Source organism: Musca autumnalis, unplaced genomic scaffold, assembly GCF_047663935.1.
Source record: "Musca autumnalis isolate F117 unplaced genomic scaffold, ASM4766393v1 scaffold_2, whole genome shotgun sequence".
NCBI lineage: Eukaryota > Metazoa > Arthropoda > Insecta > Diptera > Muscidae > Musca > Musca autumnalis.
Window position 1 is genome coordinate 80,611,715 of NW_027411755.1, and position 16,631 is coordinate 80,628,345.

Here is a 16,631-nt window from a genome sequence, read left to right on the forward strand (position 1 = left end):
TTTATTTAATAGAGAAAAATAAAAAAGAAAATAAAATAAAATAAAAAAATTTTGGACAATGCCAACAACACGCGGTGTTCCCAAGCGGTCCCCCATCTAAGTACTAACCGCGCCCGACGCTGCTTAATTTCGGTGATCGGACGAGAACCGATGTACTCAGCGTGGTATGGTCGTTGGCGAAGAAACATAGTTTATTTTGCTTCATATGGCCATTGATTTCATTGCTTGTGTGTTTAAAACAATTTCGTTTACTTATTGCACACAAACACACAAACGAACAAGAAGTTTTATTTTCGTTTTATAAAGGAAAATGTTGACTGTTTCCTTTAGTTATTAGTGAACATAACCAGTATGTATTAATTTGGCATCAAAAAATCTAACAAAAATTGTAGTTTTTTTAATAAATGTTAAAATTTATTAAATATTGCTAAAAATAAATGTATTTTGGGAAAATTTGGCTCCTTAAATTACCTTTTTTTGGAAATATAGACAATTTTTTTAAAGAATTTTACAATAAAAATTCTTGTTTTTTAATAAATGTTAAAATTTCTTAAATATTGTTAAAAATAAATGCATTTTGCGAAAATTTGCCTCCTTAAATTACGTTTTTTGAGAAACGAAACAAATTTATAAAGAATTTTACTTTTGTTTTACAAAGGAAATCATAGACTATTGTATCTAGTTACGTACAACTGAGCATAATCAATAGCGAATGTTTTACATTTACCTTAAAATAATAGGCAGTTGAGTTTTTTATTTTGGCTCTATTTCGGTTAAAAATGAAGATATCGACTTCATTCTTTTTTTATTTAATAGAGAAAAATAAAAAAGAAAATAAAATAAAATAAAAAAATTTTGGACAATGCCAACAACACGCGGTGTTCCCAAGCGGTCCCCCATCTAAGTACTAACCGCGCCCGACGCTGCTTAATTTCGGTGATCGGACGAGAACCGATGTACTCAGCGTGGTATGGTCGTTGGCGAAGAAACATAGTTTATTTTGCTTCATATGGCCATTGATTTCATTGCTTGTGTGTTTAAAACAATTTCGTTTACTTATTGCACACAAACACACAAACGAACAAGAAGTTTTATTTTCGTTTTATAAAGGAAAATGTTGACTGTTTCCTTTAGTTATTAGTGAACATAACCAGTATGTATTAATTTGGCATCAAAAAATCTAACAAAAATTGTAGTTTTTTTAATAAATGTTAAAATTTATTAAATATTGCTAAAAATAAATGTATTTTGGGAAAATTTGGCTCCTTAAATTACCTTTTTTTGGAAATATAGACAATTTTTTTAAAGAATTTTACAATAAAAATTCTTGTTTTTTAATAAATGTTAAAATTTCTTAAATATTGTTAAAAATAAATGCATTTTGCGAAAATTTGCCTCCTTAAATTACGTTTTTTGAGAAACGAAACAAATTTATAAAGAATTTTACTTTTGTTTTACAAAGGAAATCATAGACTATTGTATCTAGTTACGTACAACTGAGCATAATCAATAGCGAATGTTTTACATTTACCTTAAAATAATAGGCAGTTGAGTTTTTTATTTTGGCTCTATTTCGGTTAAAAATGAAGATATCGACTTCATTCTTTTTTTATTTAATAGAGAAAAATAAAAAAGAAAATAAAATAAAATAAAAAAATTTTGGACAATGCCAACAACACGCGGTGTTCCCAAGCGGTCCCCCATCTAAGTACTAACCGCGCCCGACGCTGCTTAATTTCGGTGATCGGACGAGAACCGATGTACTCAGCGTGGTATGGTCGTTGGCGAAGAAACATAGTTTATTTTGCTTCATATGGCCATTGATTTCATTGCTTGTGTGTTTAAAACAATTTCGTTTACTTATTGCACACAAACACACAAACGAACAAGAAGTTTTATTTTCGTTTTATAAAGGAAAATGTTGACTGTTTCCTTTAGTTATTAGTGAACATAACCAGTATGTATTAATTTGGCATCAAAAAATCTAACAAAAATTGTAGTTTTTTTAATAAATGTTAAAATTTATTAAATATTGCTAAAAATAAATGTATTTTGGGAAAATTTGGCTCCTTAAATTACCTTTTTTTGGAAATATAGACAATTTTTTTAAAGAATTTTACAATAAAAATTCTTGTTTTTTAATAAATGTTAAAATTTCTTAAATATTGTTAAAAATAAATGCATTTTGCGAAAATTTGCCTCCTTAAATTACGTTTTTTGAGAAACGAAACAAATTTATAAAGAATTTTACTTTTGTTTTACAAAGGAAATCATAGACTATTGTATCTAGTTACGTACAACTGAGCATAATCAATAGCGAATGTTTTACATTTACCTTAAAATAATAGGCAGTTGAGTTTTTTATTTTGGCTCTATTTCGGTTAAAAATGAAGATATCGACTTCATTCTTTTTTTATTTAATAGAGAAAAATAAAAAAGAAAATAAAATAAAATAAAAAAATTTTGGACAATGCCAACAACACGCGGTGTTCCCAAGCGGTCCCCCATCTAAGTACTAACCGCGCCCGACGCTGCTTAATTTCGGTGATCGGACGAGAACCGATGTACTCAGCGTGGTATGGTCGTTGGCGAAGAAACATAGTTTATTTTGCTTCATATGGCCATTGATTTCATTGCTTGTGTGTTTAAAACAATTTCGTTTACTTATTGCACACAAACACACAAACGAACAAGAAGTTTTATTTTCGTTTTATAAAGGAAAATGTTGACTGTTTCCTTTAGTTATTAGTGAACATAACCAGTATGTATTAATTTGGCATCAAAAAATCTAACAAAAATTGTAGTTTTTTTAATAAATGTTAAAATTTATTAAATATTGCTAAAAATAAATGTATTTTGGGAAAATTTGGCTCCTTAAATTACCTTTTTTTGGAAATATAGACAATTTTTTTAAAGAATTTTACAATAAAAATTCTTGTTTTTTAATAAATGTTAAAATTTCTTAAATATTGTTAAAAATAAATGCATTTTGCGAAAATTTGCCTCCTTAAATTACGTTTTTTGAGAAACGAAACAAATTTATAAAGAATTTTACTTTTGTTTTACAAAGGAAATCATAGACTATTGTATCTAGTTACGTACAACTGAGCATAATCAATAGCGAATGTTTTACATTTACCTTAAAATAATAGGCAGTTGAGTTTTTTATTTTGGCTCTATTTCGGTTAAAAATGAAGATATCGACTTCATTCTTTTTTTATTTAATAGAGAAAAATAAAAAAGAAAATAAAATAAAATAAAAAAATTTTGGACAATGCCAACAACACGCGGTGTTCCCAAGCGGTCCCCCATCTAAGTACTAACCGCGCCCGACGCTGCTTAATTTCGGTGATCGGACGAGAACCGATGTACTCAGCGTGGTATGGTCGTTGGCGAAGAAACATAGTTTATTTTGCTTCATATGGCCATTGATTTCATTGCTTGTGTGTTTAAAACAATTTCGTTTACTTATTGCACACAAACACACAAACGAACAAGAAGTTTTATTTTCGTTTTATAAAGGAAAATGTTGACTGTTTCCTTTAGTTATTAGTGAACATAACCAGTATGTATTAATTTGGCATCAAAAAATCTAACAAAAATTGTAGTTTTTTTAATAAATGTTAAAATTTATTAAATATTGCTAAAAATAAATGTATTTTGGGAAAATTTGGCTCCTTAAATTACCTTTTTTTGGAAATATAGACAATTTTTTTAAAGAATTTTACAATAAAAATTCTTGTTTTTTAATAAATGTTAAAATTTCTTAAATATTGTTAAAAATAAATGCATTTTGCGAAAATTTGCCTCCTTAAATTACGTTTTTTGAGAAACGAAACAAATTTATAAAGAATTTTACTTTTGTTTTACAAAGGAAATCATAGACTATTGTATCTAGTTACGTACAACTGAGCATAATCAACAGCGAATGTTTTACATTTACCTTAAAATAATAGGCAGTTGAGTTTTTTATTTTGGCTCTATTTCGGTTAAAAATGAAGATATCGACTTCATTCTTTTTTTATTTAATAGAGAAAAATAAAAAAGAAAATAAAATAAAATAAAAAAATTTTGGACAATGCCAACAACACGCGGTGTTCCCAAGCGGTCCCCCATCTAAGTACTAACCGCGCCCGACGCTGCTTAATTTCGGTGATCGGACGAGAACCGATGTACTCAGCGTGGTATGGTCGTTGGCGAAGAAACATAGTTTATTTTGCTTCATATGGCCATTGATTTCATTGCTTGTGTGTTTAAAACAATTTCGTTTACTTATTGCACACAAACACACAAACGAACAAGAAGTTTTATTTTCGTTTTATAAAGGAAAATGTTGACTGTTTCCTTTAGTTATTAGTGAACATAACCAGTATGTATTAATTTGGCATCAAAAAATCTAACAAAAATTGTAGTTTTTTTAATAAATGTTAAAATTTATTAAATATTGCTAAAAATAAATGTATTTTGGGAAAATTTGGCTCCTTAAATTACCTTTTTTTGGAAATATAGACAATTTTTTTAGAGAATTTTACAATAAAAATTCTTGTTTTTTAATAAATGTTAAAATTTCTTAAATATTGTTAAAAATAAATGCATTTTGCGAAAATTTGCCTCCTTAAATTACGTTTTTTGAGAAACGAAACAAATTTATAAAGAATTTTACTTTTGTTTTACAAAGGAAATCATAGACTATTGTATCTAGTTACGTACAACTGAGCATAATCAATAGCGAATGTTTTACATTTACCTTAAAATAATAGGCAGTTGAGTTTTTTATTTTGGCTCTATTTCGGTTAAAAATGAAGATATCGACTTCATTCTTTTTTTATTTAATAGAGAAAAATAAAAAAGAAAATAAAATAAAATAAAAAAATTTTGGACAATGCCAACAACACGCGGTGTTCCCAAGCGGTCCCCCATCTAAGTACTAACCGCGCCCGACGCTGCTTAATTTCGGTGATCGGACGAGAACCGATGTACTCAGCGTGGTATGGTCGTTGGCGAAGAAACATAGTTTATTTTGCTTCATATGGCCATTGATTTCATTGCTTGTGTGTTTAAAACAATTTCGTTTACTTATTGCACACAAACACACAAACGAACAAGAAGTTTTATTTTCGTTTTATAAAGGAAAATGTTGACTGTTTCCTTTAGTTATTAGTGAACATAACCAGTATGTATTAATTTGGCATCAAAAAATCTAACAAAAATTGTAGTTTTTTTAATAAATGTTAAAATTTATTAAATATTGCTAAAAATAAATGTATTTTGGGAAAATTTGGCTCCTTAAATTACCTTTTTTTTGGAAATATAGACAATTTTTTTAAAGAATTTTACAATAAAAATTCTTGTTTTTTAATAAATGTTAAAATTTCTTAAATATTGTTAAAAATAAATGCATTTTGCGAAAATTTGCCTCCTTAAATTACGTTTTTTGAGAAACGAAACAAATTTATAAAGAATTTTACTTTTGTTTTACAAAGGAAATCATAGACTATTGTATCTAGTTACGTACAACTGAGCATAATCAATAGCGAATGTTTTACATTTACCTTAAAATAATAGGCAGTTGAGTTTTTTATTTTGGCTCTATTTCGGTTAAAAATGAAGATATCGACTTCATTCTTTTTTTATTTAATAGAGAAAAATAAAAAAGAAAATAAAATAAAATAAAAAAATTTTGGACAATGCCAACAACACGCGGTGTTCCCAAGCGGTCCCCCATCTAAGTACTAACCGCGCCCGACGCTGCTTAATTTCGGTGATCGGACGAGAACCGATGTACTCAGCGTGGTATGGTCGTTGGCGAAGAAACATAGTTTATTTTGCTTCATATGGCCATTGATTTCATTGCTTGTGTGTTTAAAACAATTTCGTTTACTTATTGCACACAAACACACAAACGAACAAGAAGTTTTATTTTCGTTTTATAAAGGAAAATGTTGACTGTTTCCTTTAGTTATTAGTGAACATAACCAGTATGTATTAATTTGGCATCAAAAAATCTAACAAAAATTGTAGTTTTTTTAATAAATGTTAAAATTTATTAAATATTGCTAAAAATAAATGTATTTTGGGAAAATTTGGCTCCTTAAATTACCTTTTTTTGGAAATATAGACAATTTTTTTAAAGAATTTTACAATAAAAATTCTTGTTTTTTAATAAATGTTAAAATTTCTTAAATATTGTTAAAAATAAATGCATTTTGCGAAAATTTGCCTCCTTAAATTACGTTTTTTGAGAAACGAAACAAATTTATAAAGAATTTTACTTTTGTTTTACAAAGGAAATCATAGACTATTGTATCTAGTTACGTACAACTGAGCATAATCAATAGCGAATGTTTTACATTTACCTTAAAATAATAGGCAGTTGAGTTTTTTATTTTGGCTCTATTTCGGTTAAAAATGAAGATATCGACTTCATTCTTTTTTTATTTAATAGAGAAAAATAAAAAAGAAAATAAAATAAAATAAAAAAATTTTGGACAATGCCAACAACACGCGGTGTTCCCAAGCGGTCCCCCATCTAAGTACTAACCGCGCCCGACGCTGCTTAATTTCGGTGATCGGACGAGAACCGATGTACTCAGCGTGGTATGGTCGTTGGCGAAGAAACATAGTTTATTTTGCTTCATATGGCCATTGATTTCATTGCTTGTGTGTTTAAAACAATTTCGTTTACTTATTGCACACAAACACACAAACGAACAAGAAGTTTTATTTTCGTTTTATAAAGGAAAATGTTGACTGTTTCCTTTAGTTATTAGTGAACATAACCAGTATGTATTAATTTGGCATCAAAAAATCTAACAAAAATTGTAGTTTTTTTAATAAATGTTAAAATTTATTAAATATTGCTAAAAATAAATGTATTTTGGGAAAATTTGGCTCCTTAAATTACCTTTTTTTGGAAATATAGACAATTTTTTTAAAGAATTTTACAATAAAAATTCTTGTTTTTTAATAAATGTTAAAATTTCTTAAATATTGTTAAAAATAAATGCATTTTGCGAAAATTTGCCTCCTTAAATTACGTTTTTTGAGAAACGAAACAAATTTATAAAGAATTTTACTTTTGTTTTACAAAGGAAATCATAGACTATTGTATCTAGTTACGTACAACTGAGCATAATCAATAGCGAATGTTTTACATTTACCTTAAAATAATAGGCAGTTGAGTTTTTTAATTTGGCTCTATTTCGGTTAAAAATGAAGATATCGACTTCATTCTTTTTTTATTTAATAGAGAAAAATAAAAAAGAAAATAAAATAAAATAAAAAAATTTTGGACAATGCCAACAACACGCGGTGTTCCCAAGCGGTCCCCCATCTAAGTACTAACCGCGCCCGACGCTGCTTAATTTCGGTGATCGGACGAGAACCGATGTACTCAGCGTGGTATGGTCGTTGGCGAAGAAACATAGTTTATTTTGCTTCATATGGCCATTGATTTCATTGCTTGTGTGTTTAAAACAATTTCGTTTACTTATTGCACACAAACACACAAACGAACAAGAAGTTTTATTTTCGTTTTATAAAGGAAAATGTTGACTGTTTCCTTTAGTTATTAGTGAACATAACCAGTATGTATTAATTTGGCATCAAAAAATCTAACAAAAATTGTAGTTTTTTTAATAAATGTTAAAATTTATTAAATATTGCTAAAAATAAATGTATTTTGGGAAAATTTGGCTCCTTAAATTACCTTTTTTTGGAAATATAGACAATTTTTTTAAAGAATTTTACAATAAAAATTCTTGTTTTTTAATAAATGTTAAAATTTATTAAATATTGTTAAAAATAAATGCATTTTGCGAAAATTTGCCTCCTTAAATTACGTTTTTTGAGAAACGAAACAAATTTATAAAGAATTTTACTTTTGTTTTACAAAGGAAATCATAGACTATTGTATCTAGTTACGTACAACTGAGCATAATCAATAGCGAATGTTTTACATTTACCTTAAAATAATAGGCAGTTGAGTTTTTTAATTTGGCTCTATTTCGGTTAAAAATGAAGATATCGACTTCATTCTTTTTTTATTTAATAGAGAAAAATAAAAAAGAAAATAAAATAAAATAAAAAAATTTTGGACAATGCCAACAACACGCGGTGTTCCCAAGCGGTCCCCCATCTAAGTACTAACCGCGCCCGACGCTGCTTAATTTCGGTGATCGGACGAGAACCGATGTACTCAGCGTGGTATGGTCGTTGGCGAAGAAACATAGTTTATTTTGCTTCATATGGCCATTGATTTCATTGCTTGTGTGTTTAAAACAATTTCGTTTACTTATTGCACACAAACACACAAACGAACAAGAAGTTTTATTTTCGTTTTATAAAGGAAAATGTTGACTGTTTCCTTTAGTTATTAGTGAACATAACCAGTATGTATTAATTTGGCATCAAAAAATCTAACAAAAATTGTAGTTTTTTTAATAAATGTTAAAATTTATTAAATATTGCTAAAAATAAATGTATTTTGGGAAAATTTGGCTCCTTAAATTACCTTTTTTTGGAAATATAGACAATTTTTTTAAAGAATTTTACAATAAAAATTCTTGTTTTTTAATAAATGTTAAAATTTCTTAAATATTGTTAAAAATAAATGCATTTTGCGAAAATTTGCCTCCTTAAATTACGTTTTTTGAGAAACGAAACAAATTTATAAAGAATTTTACTTTTGTTTTACAAAGGAAATCATAGACTATTGTATCTAGTTACGTACAACTGAGCATAATCAATAGCGAATGTTTTACATTTACCTTAAAATAATAGGCAGTTGAGTTTTTTAATTTGGCTCTATTTCGGTTAAAAATGAAGATATCGACTTCATTCTTTTTTTATTTAATAGAGAAAAATAAAAAAGAAAATAAAATAAAATAAAAAAATTTTGGACAATGCCAACAACACGCGGTGTTCCCAAGCGGTCCCCCATCTAAGTACTAACCGCGCCCGACGCTGCTTAATTTCGGTGATCGGACGAGAACCGATGTACTCAGCGTGGTATGGTCGTTGGCGAAGAAACATAGTTTATTTTGCTTCATATGGCCATTGATTTCATTGCTTGTGTGTTTAAAACAATTTCGTTTACTTATTGCACACAAACACACAAACGAACAAGAAGTTTTATTTTCGTTTTATAAAGGAAAATGTTGACTGTTTCCTTTAGTTATTAGTGAACATAACCAGTATGTATTAATTTGGCATCAAAAAATCTAACAAAAATTGTAGTTTTTTTAATAAATGTTAAAATTTATTAAATATTGCTAAAAATAAATGTATTTTGGGAAAATTTGGCTCCTTAAATTACCTTTTTTTGGAAATATAGACAATTTTTTTAAAGAATTTTACAATAAAAATTCTTGTTTTTTAATAAATGTTAAAATTTCTTAAATATTGTTAAAAATAAATGCATTTTGCGAAAATTTGCCTCCTTAAATTACGTTTTTTGAGAAACGAAACAAATTTATAAAGAATTTTACTTTTGTTTTACAAAGGAAATCATAGACTATTGTATCTAGTTACGTACAACTGAGCATAATCAATAGCGAATGTTTTACATTTACCTTAAAATAATAGGCAGTTGAGTTTTTTATTTTGGCTCTATTTCGGTTAAAAATGAAGATATCGACTTCATTCTTTTTTTATTTAATAGAGAAAAATAAAAAAGAAAATAAAATAAAATAAAAAAATTTTGGACAATGCCAACAACACGCGGTGTTCCCAAGCGGTCCCCCATCTAAGTACTAACCGCGCCCGACGCTGCTTAATTTCGGTGATCGGACGAGAACCGATGTACTCAGCGTGGTATGGTCGTTGGCGAAGAAACATAGTTTATTTTGCTTCATATGGCCATTGATTTCATTGCTTGTGTGTTTAAAACAATTTCGTTTACTTATTGCACACAAACACACAAACGAACAAGAAGTTTTATTTTCGTTTTATAAAGGAAAATGTTGACTGTTTCCTTTAGTTATTAGTGAACATAACCAGTATGTATTAATTTGGCATCAAAAAATCTAACAAAAATTGTAGTTTTTTTAATAAATGTTAAAATTTATTAAATATTGCTAAAAATAAATGTATTTTGGGAAAATTTGGCTCCTTAAATTACCTTTTTTTGGAAATATAGACAATTTTTTTAAAGAATTTTACAATAAAAATTCTTGTTTTTTAATAAATGTTAAAATTTCTTAAATATTGTTAAAAATAAATGCATTTTGCGAAAATTTGCCTCCTTAAATTACGTTTTTTGAGAAACGAAACAAATTTATAAAGAATTTTACTTTTGTTTTACAAAGGAAATCATAGACTATTGTATCTAGTTACGTACAACTGAGCATAATCAATAGCGAATGTTTTACATTTACCTTAAAATAATAGGCAGTTGAGTTTTTTATTTTGGCTCTATTTCGGTTAAAAATGAAGATATCGACTTCATTCTTTTTTTATTTAATAGAGAAAAATAAAAAAGAAAATAAAATAAAATAAAAAAATTTTGGACAATGCCAACAACACGCGGTGTTCCCAAGCGGTCCCCCATCTAAGTACTAACCGCGCCCGACGCTGCTTAATTTCGGTGATCGGACGAGAACCGATGTACTCAGCGTGGTATGGTCGTTGGCGAAGAAACATAGTTTATTTTGCTTCATATGGCCATTGATTTCATTGCTTGTGTGTTTAAAACAATTTCGTTTACTTATTGCACACAAACACACAAACGAACAAGAAGTTTTATTTTCGTTTTATAAAGGAAAATGTTGACTGTTTCCTTTAGTTATTAGTGAACATAACCAGTATGTATTAATTTGGCATCAAAAAATCTAACAAAAATTGTAGTTTTTTTAATAAATGTTAAAATTTATTAAATATTGCTAAAAATAAATGTATTTTGGGAAAATTTGGCTCCTTAAATTACCTTTTTTTGGAAATATAGACAATTTTTTTAAAGAATTTTACAATAAAAATTCTTGTTTTTTAATAAATGTTAAAATTTCTTAAATATTGTTAAAAATAAATGCATTTTGCGAAAATTTGCCTCCTTAAATTACGTTTTTTGAGAAACGAAACAAATTTATAAAGAATTTTACTTTTGTTTTACAAAGGAAATCATAGACTATTGTATCTAGTTACGTACAACTGAGCATAATCAATAGCGAATGTTTTACATTTACCTTAAAATAATAGGCAGTTGAGTTTTTTATTTTGGCTCTATTTCGGTTAAAAATGAAGATATCGACTTCATTCTTTTTTTATTTAATAGAGAAAAATAAAAAAGAAAATAAAATAAAATAAAAAAATTTTGGACAATGCCAACAACACGCGGTGTTCCCAAGCGGTCCCCCATCTAAGTACTAACCGCGCCCGACGCTGCTTAATTTCGGTGATCGGACGAGAACCGATGTACTCAGCGTGGTATGGTCGTTGGCGAAGAAACATAGTTTATTTTGCTTCATATGGCCATTGATTTCATTGCTTGTGTGTTTAAAACAATTTCGTTTACTTATTGCACACAAACACACAAACGAACAAGAAGTTTTATTTTCGTTTTATAAAGGAAAATGTTGACTGTTTCCTTTAGTTATTAGTGAACATAACCAGTATGTATTAATTTGGCATCAAAAAATCTAACAAAAATTGTAGTTTTTTTAATAAATGTTAAAATTTATTAAATATTGCTAAAAATAAATGTATTTTGGGAAAATTTGGCTCCTTAAATTACCTTTTTTTGGAAATATAGACAATTTTTTTAAAGAATTTTACAATAAAAATTCTTGTTTTTTAATAAATGTTAAAATTTCTTAAATATTGTTAAAAATAAATGCATTTTGCGAAAATTTGCCTCCTTAAATTACGTTTTTTGAGAAACGAAACAAATTTATAAAGAATTTTACTTTTGTTTTACAAAGGAAATCATAGACTATTGTATCTAGTTACGTACAACTGAGCATAATCAATAGCGAATGTTTTACATTTACCTTAAAATAATAGGCAGTTGAGTTTTTTATTTTGGCTCTATTTCGGTTAAAAATGAAGATATCGACTTCATTCTTTTTTTATTTAATAGAGAAAAATAAAAAAGAAAATAAAATAAAATAAAAAAATTTTGGACAATGCCAACAACACGCGGTGTTCCCAAGCGGTCCCCCATCTAAGTACTAACCGCGCCCGACGCTGCTTAATTTCGGTGATCGGACGAGAACCGATGTACTCAGCGTGGTATGGTCGTTGGCGAAGAAACATAGTTTATTTTGCTTCATATGGCCATTGATTTCATTGCTTGTGTGTTTAAAACAATTTCGTTTACTTATTGCACACAAACACACAAACGAACAAGAAGTTTTATTTTCGTTTTATAAAGGAAAATGTTGACTGTTTCCTTTAGTTATTAGTGAACATAACCAGTATGTATTAATTTGGCATCAAAAAATCTAACAAAAATTGTAGTTTTTTTAATAAATGTTAAAATTTATTAAATATTGCTAAAAATAAATGTATTTTGGGAAAATTTGGCTCCTTAAATTACCTTTTTTTGGAAATATAGACAATTTTTTTAAAGAATTTTACAATAAAAATTCTTGTTTTTTAATAAATGTTAAAATTTCTTAAATATTGTTAAAAATAAATGCATTTTGCGAAAATTTGCCTCCTTAAATTACGTTTTTTGAGAAACGAAACAAATTTATAAAGAATTTTACTTTTGTTTTACAAAGGAAATCATAGACTATTGTATCTAGTTACGTACAACTGAGCATAATCAATAGCGAATGTTTTACATTTACCTTAAAATAATAGGCAGTTGAGTTTTTTATTTTGGCTCTATTTCGGTTAAAAATGAAGATATCGACTTCATTCTTTTTTTATTTAATAGAGAAAAATAAAAAAGAAAATAAAATGAAATAAAAAAATTTTGGACAATGCCAACAACACGCGGTGTTCCCAAGCGGTCCCCCATCTAAGTACTAACCGCGCCCGACGCTGCTTAATTTCGGTGATCGGACGAGAACCGATGTACTCAGCGTGGTATGGTCGTTGGCGAAGAAACATAGTTTATTTTGCTTCATATGGCCATTGATTTCATTGCTTGTGTGTTTAAAACAATTTCGTTTACTTATTGCACACAAACACACAAACGAACAAGAAGTTTTATTTTCGTTTTATAAAGGAAAATGTTGACTGTTTCCTTTAGTTATTAGTGAACATAACCAGTATGTATTAATTTGGCATCAAAAAATCTAACAAAAATTGTAGTTTTTTTAATAAATGTTAAAATTTATTAAATATTGCTAAAAATAAATGTATTTTGGGAAAATTTGGCTCCTTAAATTACCTTTTTTTGGAAATATAGACAATTTTTTTAAAGAATTTTACAATAAAAATTCTTGTTTTTTAATAAATGTTAAAATTTCTTAAATATTGTTAAAAATAAATGCATTTTGCGAAAATTTGCCTCCTTAAATTACGTTTTTTGAGAAACGAAACAAATTTATAAAGAATTTTACTTTTGTTTTACAAAGGAAATCATAGACTATTGTATCTAGTTACGTACAACTGAGCATAATCAATAGCGAATGTTTTACATTTACCTTAAAATAATAGGCAGTTGAGTTTTTTATTTTGGCTCTATTTCGGTTAAAAATGAAGATATCGACTTCATTCTTTTTTTATTTAATAGAGAAAAATAAAAAAGAAAATAAAATAAAATAAAAAAATTTTGGACAATGCCAACAACACGCGGTGTTCCCAAGCGGTCCCCCATCTAAGTACTAACCGCGCCCGACGCTGCTTAATTTCGGTGATCGGACGAGAACCGATGTACTCAGCGTGGTATGGTCGTTGGCGAAGAAACATAGTTTATTTTGCTTCATATGGCCATTGATTTCATCCCAATAGAAAGTGTCTTCAAGACAACATTGATGACTCGTGCACGACATTTCCAATTCGTTCACGACTCTTTGCAGACAGCCCTTTGGGATCATTGACGACATTTTCACACAAGTGTCCCAGTATTCATGCACGACAACATGGGCGACAAGGTAAGCGAAGCTGTCGTCGACGACGACTTTGAAGACAAAAACCCTACATTTCGTTAACGACCCTTTTGACGACAGTGTCTTGCAATTTGTCACCAACGATCCCCAAAAGATAAATTTATTTACATACATATGTATGTTTTTAAAATTTTATTAACATAAAAAATATAAAATTTATGTACATATAAAAATAAACTACATAATATAAAAGCATTTCCGCGGCAGTGTGGTCTATAATCCAGAATGGCCCAAGACTCTCTTGAACAACAACTCCTAGGACGGCAAGATAATTTGGCGAATTCTGCAAAGAATAAAACATTATGCACAATCTTGTGATGTATAAATATATGTATATATGTCATTTATATACTTCCCTTTAATTGTTTCCAGGATCGCGTTCCAATGTAATAGACTCCAAATAAAAATGTCCAATTCTATGTTGATTGTTTCATCCTGTGTTAAAGAAACAAACAAAAATCATTGTTTTAAAGTTAATACGTATGTCAGCCATACTATTTATCACTTACCTCCCGCTATTTAGAAACATGTCGCGAATTTTTAATTCAAAACGAAATGTTTGAACGATTTCAGTCGTATTAAAATATTAACAATTTCTAGATATGTACAATTTTTTCATAGCATATTTCGTTTGAGTATTTTTTGTTTTTTTCTGGTGACACATTGCAAGAAATTGTCATGCATCGTGTCGTGCATGACAATTTCGGAAATTTCATTAACGAATCGTCGACGAAAATGTCATCGAAGACTTAATTTTCTATTGGGATTGCTTGTGTGTTTAAAACAATTTCGTTTACTTATTGCACACAAACACACAAACGAACAAGAAGTTTTATTTTCGTTTTATAAAGGAAAATGTTGACTGTTTCCTTTAGTTATTAGTGAACATAACCAGTATGTATTAATTTGGCATCAAAAAATCTAACAAAAATTGTAGTTTTTTTAATAAATGTTAAAATTTATTAAATATTGCTAAAAATAAATGTATTTTGGGAAAATTTGGCTCCTTAAATTACCTTTTTTTGGAAATATAGACAATTTTTTTAAAGAATTTTACAATAAAAATTCTTGTTTTTTAATAAATGTTAAAATTTCTTAAATATTGTTAAAAATAAATGCATTTTGCGAAAATTTGCCTCCTTAAATTACGTTTTTTGAGAAACGAAACAAATTTATAAAGAATTTTACTTTTGTTTTACAAAGGAAATCATAGACTATTGTATCTAGTTACGTACAACTGAGCATAATCAATAGCGAATGTTTTACATTTACCTTAAAATAATAGGCAGTTGAGTTTTTTATTTTGGCTCTATTTCGGTTAAAAATGAAGATATCGACTTCATTCTTTTTTTATTTAATAGAGAAAAATAAAAAAGAAAATAAAATAAAATAAAAAAATTTTGGACAATGCCAACAACACGCGGTGTTCCCAAGCGGTCCCCCATCTAAGTACTAACCGCGCCCGACGCTGCTTAATTTCGGTGATCGGACGAGAACCGATGTACTCAGCGTGGTATGGTCGTTGGCGAAGAAACATAGTTTATTTTGCTTCATATGGCCATTGATTTCATTGCTTGTGTGTTTAAAACAATTTCGTTTACTTATTGCACACAAACACACAAACGAACAAGAAGTTTTATTTTCGTTTTATAAAGGAAAATGTTGACTGTTTCCTTTAGTTATTAGTGAACATAACCAGTATGTATTAATTTGGCATCAAAAAATCTAACAAAAATTGTAGTTTTTTTAATAAATGTTAAAATTTATTAAATATTGCTAAAAATAAATGTATTTTGGGAAAATTTGGCTCCTTAAATTACCTTTTTTTGGAAATATAGACAATTTTTTTAAAGAATTTTACAATAAAAATTCTTGTTTTTTAATAAATGTTAAAATTTCTTAAATATTGTTAAAAATAAATGCATTTTGCGAAAATTTGCCTCCTTAAATTACGTTTTTTGAGAAACGAAACAAATTTATAAAGAATTTTACTTTTGTTTTACAAAGGAAATCATAGACTATTGTATCTAGTTACGTACAACTGAGCATAATCAATAGCGAATGTTTTACATTTACCTTAAAATAATAGGCAGTTGAGTTTTTTATTTTGGCTCTATTTCGGTTAAAAATGAAGATATCGACTTCATTCTTTTTTTATTTAATAGAGAAAAATAAAAAAGAAAATAAAATAAAATAAAAAAATTTTGGACAATGCCAACAACACGCGGTGTTCCCAAGCGGTCCCCCATCTAAGTACTAACCGCGCCCGACGCTGCTTAATTTCGGTGATCGGACGAGAACCGATGTACTCAGCGTGGTATGGTCGTTGGCGAAGAAACATAGTTTATTTTGCTTCATATGGCCATTGATTTCATTGCTTGTGTGTTTAAAACAATTTCGTTTACTTATTGCACACAAACACACAAACGAACAAGAAGTTTTATTTTCGTTTTATAAAGGAAAATGTTGACTGTTTCCTTTAGTTATTAGTGAACATAACCAGTATGTATTAATTTGGCATCAAAAAATCTAACAAAAATTGTAGTTTTTTTAATAAATGTTAAAATTTATTAA

General features: G+C 28.2%; 20 non-coding genes across 20 annotated transcripts; all 20 read right to left on the reverse strand.

Annotated features, from left to right (window-relative positions):
- Positions 1-59: 59 nt before the first annotated feature.
- Positions 60-178, reverse strand: LOC141395753 (5S ribosomal RNA). The gene has a single exon (XR_012410876.1). It is a non-coding gene; the product is annotated as a 5S ribosomal RNA (ribosomal RNA).
- A 685-nt stretch (positions 179-863) lies between these two features.
- Positions 864-982, reverse strand: LOC141395754 (5S ribosomal RNA). The gene has a single exon (XR_012410877.1). It is a non-coding gene; the product is annotated as a 5S ribosomal RNA (ribosomal RNA).
- Positions 983-1,667: 685 nt separating this feature from the next.
- On the reverse strand, positions 1,668-1,786 carry LOC141395757 (5S ribosomal RNA). The gene has a single exon (XR_012410879.1). It is a non-coding gene; the product is annotated as a 5S ribosomal RNA (ribosomal RNA).
- Positions 1,787-2,471: 685 nt separating this feature from the next.
- Positions 2,472-2,590, reverse strand: LOC141395758 (5S ribosomal RNA). The gene has a single exon (XR_012410880.1). It is a non-coding gene; the product is annotated as a 5S ribosomal RNA (ribosomal RNA).
- A 685-nt stretch (positions 2,591-3,275) lies between these two features.
- LOC141395759 (5S ribosomal RNA) lies at positions 3,276-3,394 on the reverse strand. The gene has a single exon (XR_012410881.1). It is a non-coding gene; the product is annotated as a 5S ribosomal RNA (ribosomal RNA).
- Positions 3,395-4,079: 685 nt separating this feature from the next.
- On the reverse strand, positions 4,080-4,198 carry LOC141395760 (5S ribosomal RNA). The gene has a single exon (XR_012410882.1). It is a non-coding gene; the product is annotated as a 5S ribosomal RNA (ribosomal RNA).
- Positions 4,199-4,883: 685 nt separating this feature from the next.
- LOC141395761 (5S ribosomal RNA) lies at positions 4,884-5,002 on the reverse strand. Its single transcript, XR_012410883.1, has one exon. It is a non-coding gene; the product is annotated as a 5S ribosomal RNA (ribosomal RNA).
- Positions 5,003-5,688: 686 nt separating this feature from the next.
- Positions 5,689-5,807, reverse strand: LOC141395763 (5S ribosomal RNA). The gene has a single exon (XR_012410885.1). It is a non-coding gene; the product is annotated as a 5S ribosomal RNA (ribosomal RNA).
- Positions 5,808-6,492: 685 nt separating this feature from the next.
- On the reverse strand, positions 6,493-6,611 carry LOC141395764 (5S ribosomal RNA). The gene has a single exon (XR_012410886.1). It is a non-coding gene; the product is annotated as a 5S ribosomal RNA (ribosomal RNA).
- A 685-nt stretch (positions 6,612-7,296) lies between these two features.
- On the reverse strand, positions 7,297-7,415 carry LOC141395765 (5S ribosomal RNA). The gene has a single exon (XR_012410887.1). It is a non-coding gene; the product is annotated as a 5S ribosomal RNA (ribosomal RNA).
- A 685-nt stretch (positions 7,416-8,100) lies between these two features.
- LOC141395766 (5S ribosomal RNA) lies at positions 8,101-8,219 on the reverse strand. The gene has a single exon (XR_012410888.1). It is a non-coding gene; the product is annotated as a 5S ribosomal RNA (ribosomal RNA).
- Positions 8,220-8,904: 685 nt separating this feature from the next.
- On the reverse strand, positions 8,905-9,023 carry LOC141395767 (5S ribosomal RNA). The gene has a single exon (XR_012410889.1). It is a non-coding gene; the product is annotated as a 5S ribosomal RNA (ribosomal RNA).
- Positions 9,024-9,708: 685 nt separating this feature from the next.
- Positions 9,709-9,827, reverse strand: LOC141395769 (5S ribosomal RNA). The gene has a single exon (XR_012410891.1). It is a non-coding gene; the product is annotated as a 5S ribosomal RNA (ribosomal RNA).
- A 685-nt stretch (positions 9,828-10,512) lies between these two features.
- LOC141395770 (5S ribosomal RNA) lies at positions 10,513-10,631 on the reverse strand. Its single transcript, XR_012410892.1, has one exon. It is a non-coding gene; the product is annotated as a 5S ribosomal RNA (ribosomal RNA).
- A 685-nt stretch (positions 10,632-11,316) lies between these two features.
- On the reverse strand, positions 11,317-11,435 carry LOC141395771 (5S ribosomal RNA). Its single transcript, XR_012410893.1, has one exon. It is a non-coding gene; the product is annotated as a 5S ribosomal RNA (ribosomal RNA).
- A 685-nt stretch (positions 11,436-12,120) lies between these two features.
- LOC141395773 (5S ribosomal RNA) lies at positions 12,121-12,239 on the reverse strand. The gene has a single exon (XR_012410894.1). It is a non-coding gene; the product is annotated as a 5S ribosomal RNA (ribosomal RNA).
- A 685-nt stretch (positions 12,240-12,924) lies between these two features.
- LOC141395774 (5S ribosomal RNA) lies at positions 12,925-13,043 on the reverse strand. The gene has a single exon (XR_012410895.1). It is a non-coding gene; the product is annotated as a 5S ribosomal RNA (ribosomal RNA).
- A 685-nt stretch (positions 13,044-13,728) lies between these two features.
- Positions 13,729-13,847, reverse strand: LOC141395775 (5S ribosomal RNA). Its single transcript, XR_012410896.1, has one exon. It is a non-coding gene; the product is annotated as a 5S ribosomal RNA (ribosomal RNA).
- A 1,618-nt stretch (positions 13,848-15,465) lies between these two features.
- LOC141395776 (5S ribosomal RNA) lies at positions 15,466-15,584 on the reverse strand. Its single transcript, XR_012410897.1, has one exon. It is a non-coding gene; the product is annotated as a 5S ribosomal RNA (ribosomal RNA).
- Positions 15,585-16,269: 685 nt separating this feature from the next.
- On the reverse strand, positions 16,270-16,388 carry LOC141395777 (5S ribosomal RNA). Its single transcript, XR_012410898.1, has one exon. It is a non-coding gene; the product is annotated as a 5S ribosomal RNA (ribosomal RNA).
- Positions 16,389-16,631: the final 243 nt, after the last annotated feature.